Source organism: Ooceraea biroi, chromosome 8, assembly GCF_003672135.1.
Source record: "Ooceraea biroi isolate clonal line C1 chromosome 8, Obir_v5.4, whole genome shotgun sequence".
In the NCBI taxonomy this organism is placed as follows: domain Eukaryota; kingdom Metazoa; phylum Arthropoda; class Insecta; order Hymenoptera; family Formicidae; genus Ooceraea; species Ooceraea biroi.
This window is the reverse complement of record NC_039513.1, coordinates 1,372,785-1,376,726: the sequence shown is the minus strand read 5'-3', so window position 1 is coordinate 1,376,726 and position 3,942 is coordinate 1,372,785. Positions and strand designations below refer to the sequence as shown.

The window sequence follows — 3,942 nt, the reverse complement described above, 5'->3', positions numbered from 1 at the left end:
GTGAATCATTTACGCGAGTCGGCGAGCTGCGAGTACTCAAGGTTATCAGATCTCAATAACGGCTGAATTGATAGTTCTGAGTAGGCTCAATCGATAGCTTGGGTATGATTTACATCAGAATAGTGTTTTTAGTTTTGGCCTACGTGCCCTACGAGCAGAGATATTGCGTCGCAAAGTCAAAATCTCGAAATTTTACATTAAGAAATGTCGCACAGTGGTCTAAAATATCGAAAATGTGGCAAAAAATCAATTTTTCTAATTCGTCCAAATACCAGAAAGAATTATTGAAATTGTAAGAAAAATGCACGAAAAACGATGTCCTGTAATTTAAATGCTTGCATGTTGTCTTGAATGCATAGTATAAGCATATAAAAATGAAGAATTTTTTAACATGTTTGATATAACCGTTTTCTGCAGTTCCGTTACTTTATTTACATTAGTTTTCACATTACATAGAGTGGTTTAATAAAATGTTTTAATACAATTTATTATTATTTGACATGTGTAATTTAAGTTTTATTTACAAAATTGGCAAAAAAACTTAGCACAACGTATATATCCTGTATATATTATATACGAGTTTTTAACCTTGTATGACGTTTAGTGTGAATCAATTCTCCAACTTTATTATGCGATATAAAACTTTAGCCGCCTTTAGCCAACAAGGTCTTGTAGTAAGATTGAACAGAATATCATACTTTTGAAGAACATGAGGAAAGAAATTGCTAATTTTTGCTGATTCGGTTGCTATGACAAAAAAACAGACTGTATCTATGAACAACTTGTAACAGTTGAGACATCATACGCCATGTCAGCTTGATTACGAGTCATTTCTATTTGCTATTTGCAGAGAAAGAGAGAGAGTTATTTGCATAATTTGCATGAGAAAAAAAATAAATCATATAGTAAGACCTGTGGAAGTAAGTACGTTTCTTGATATATGAGGTATTATTAATACACACACACACTGGGCTTACAAAATTAATTGAGTAATTAAAACTCGAAAAATTACACAAGAATATATATACGTGTGTGCGTGTGCGTGTGTGTGTGTAATGCGTATATATATTATATATATACATCTAGATATACATTGTATACACGGACAGAGATATCCTGTAATTGAATATTACCTTTCCTCTTTTCCTCTAGAATACGGTATTCTTATTGATCATGGGTAATTTTACTTTTAAAAAAATTGAGCTTTATCAAGTGCTTAAACAGAGAGCTGATGGTAAAAATGCTCAGAGGATGCATCTTCAAAATTTTATTGAATCCCATTTAAGTTGCACTTTGACAGACGAGGCTAAACAATCTTTGAAGAATTCTGTTTAAAATACAGCAATACAGCAAGTACTCAAACATAGCGAAATGATAACCAGGAGGCAGTGCATAGGCAATGCCAATGAGCGACGCTCGGTCGCATTTCCTTTCTGTAAGGGTGCTTCCCCACGGAGCGTAACTTGCGTAAAGCGTAACCTGAAGTTACTAGAAAACTTCCGCCTAGTTATTTTACGCTGTTACGTCGTTTTGTCATTACGTCGATTTCAATTTCTGGCGGAAGATACGCCGATGGATGTGTATTAGTGCGTGTTCGTGCCAGTTCGTGCGTGTTATTATGTGTTACAAAAAGGATATTGTGTATTGTACACAAAAAGTTTAAACAAAAACATGAATAAGGATCAAATCAGGGTAAGTTAATAATTGTCGTTATATAGAATTTATTATATCAGCTATAGAGTTCTATTATATTCAATCCACTTGCTTACGATTTTGTCAATACAAAATTTTAAGGTTATAGCTGTATATTAATAGCTAGGTCTGTCGTATTGTTTTTGCATGTAGAATCTTTGCTTTCTCTTTCTGAACTTTTTTTCTCAAATTAATTTACATATTCTCTTTAAGTACATGAATTTTTGGGAAACAAACAACACAAACAGAGCTAACATTAAGATATTACACTGTTATAAAATGACCAGTTTTATTTTATAATATTTTATTGTATAATTTTATTGTATTACATTTATCTAATAAATTATCATTTATTGTGCAAGGTTTTGGTAATGTAGGCCTGCACTCGATGCGTTACTTACACCGGGCGGGTGCTGCTTGCATAGGCGTGATTGAGCACGACGGCCCATTTACAATTCAGAGGGCATCGACCCGAAGATAAATGAAGAAATGTGTTTATCTCAGCATTTACGCTTTAATAATTTGTGAGCCTAAATTTTCATCGATTATACGAAACAAGAAACTTTTCTGATTTTGCTTCTCGTGTTATTTTTTCAGGAATTGGAAGAGTATCGCATAGAGAACGGCACCATCGTTGGTTTTCCGGGCGCCAAACCGTACGAAGGCGAGAATCTCATGTACAAGCCGTGCGATATATTATACCGGCTGCTATAGAGAAAGTAATTAACAAAGACAACGCAGGACGTATCCAGGTACGGATTATTTCTGCAAAAGAAGATTTCAATTTTTTATTTCTCTCATAAAGATACTGGATAATAAAATTTTTCATTCAAATCGTATTTTTCGACAGGCGAAAATTATCGCGGAGGCTGCTAATGGACCGACCACCCCCGCAGCGGATAAAATCCTGATCGACAGGAACATTCTTGTAATCCCGGATCTGTACATTAACGTCGGTGGTGTCACAGTCTCGTTCTTCGAGTGGTTAAAAAATCTGAACCATGTATCGTACGGCCGCTTGACCTTCAAGTACGAAAGGGAGTCCAATTACCATCTTTTAGGTACGTTGAGTCACATTAAGTAACAGTGACTCGATTAAAGTTCAGACTCGCAGACACAATAAGCTAATCTTCTAAATTTCTTTCTACAGAATCAGTACAGGAGTCTCTGGAACGTAGGTTCGGTCGCGTTGGTGGCCGCATACCCGTCACACCGTCCGAGGCCTTCCAGAAACGTATATCTGGCGCTTCCGAAAAGGACATCGTTCATTCTGGTCTAGATTACACGATGGAGAGATCAGCTAGGGTAATTACCTCGATCGATATAATCGAGATGCCATATTTATACGAAATAGGAACATTTTATTTTTATTATTCATTATTATTTCATTAGTATTTTTATTATTATATTTCATTATTCGTTAAATAATTATTATTAAATTAAATTCAAACTTTAAGCAACGTTTTATTACTTCCAGGCTATCATGAAAACTGCCATGAGATTTAATCTCGGACTCGACCTGAGGACAGCCGCGTACGTCAACTCGATTGAGAAGATATTCACTACTTACTCCGAGGCTGGTCTCGCTTTTTAAATTATTTTAGTCACAAGATTGTATTCTACGAATTACAATAATTATAGATTTCGACAATCAAAACTGTGCTTGTAATTCAATGGGTAATTCAAATAAACTGGAACTTGAGGTGGCTTTTAAGCCCTTCGTGATCTCCTTCGACATACACGGGATTATCTCTTTCGACAAACAACTCTCAAAAATGTTAAGAACAATTGTCAAGACCAAAACTGCCTATGCTGAAACTTTGTGCGACTACAGGCCACTGAAAAGCATTTGGTGGCAAAGTGGCGTGGCGCGATAAGACGTATGCCAATTTTCTGTGACCTTAATCATTTTATAATATTAATATTCTAATTTTAATTTAATGAATTATTAATTATAACGTACTTATCATTAATGTGAATCAGGTTTGGAATGGTATATGCGTGCGAATGTCGTGGGTACCGGTTCAAGTCACATACATTCCGCCTCACACATACTTATGCACAGAGTACCGGTTCCCCATGAGGCGTACTTTTCAAAGCGCGTAGGTTACGAAAGCCAATCGCAAATTTGTTTAGCATTTCTGTAACAAAAACTCTAATCAGCGATTGGTTGTATTTTTGCGCAATTCAGCAAATTACGCCCCATTGGAATGACGGCTTTCAGAATAGCGCAACTTCATGGTAACTTTT

The 3,942-nt window shown here is 35.6% G+C and overlaps 1 pseudogene; it reads left to right on the top strand.

Annotated features, from left to right (window-relative positions):
• The first annotated feature begins 1,477 nt into the window (after positions 1 to 1,477).
• Positions 1,478 to 3,427, top strand: LOC105279390 (annotated as a pseudogene).
• The last annotated feature ends 515 nt before the right edge of the window (positions 3,428 to 3,942 follow it).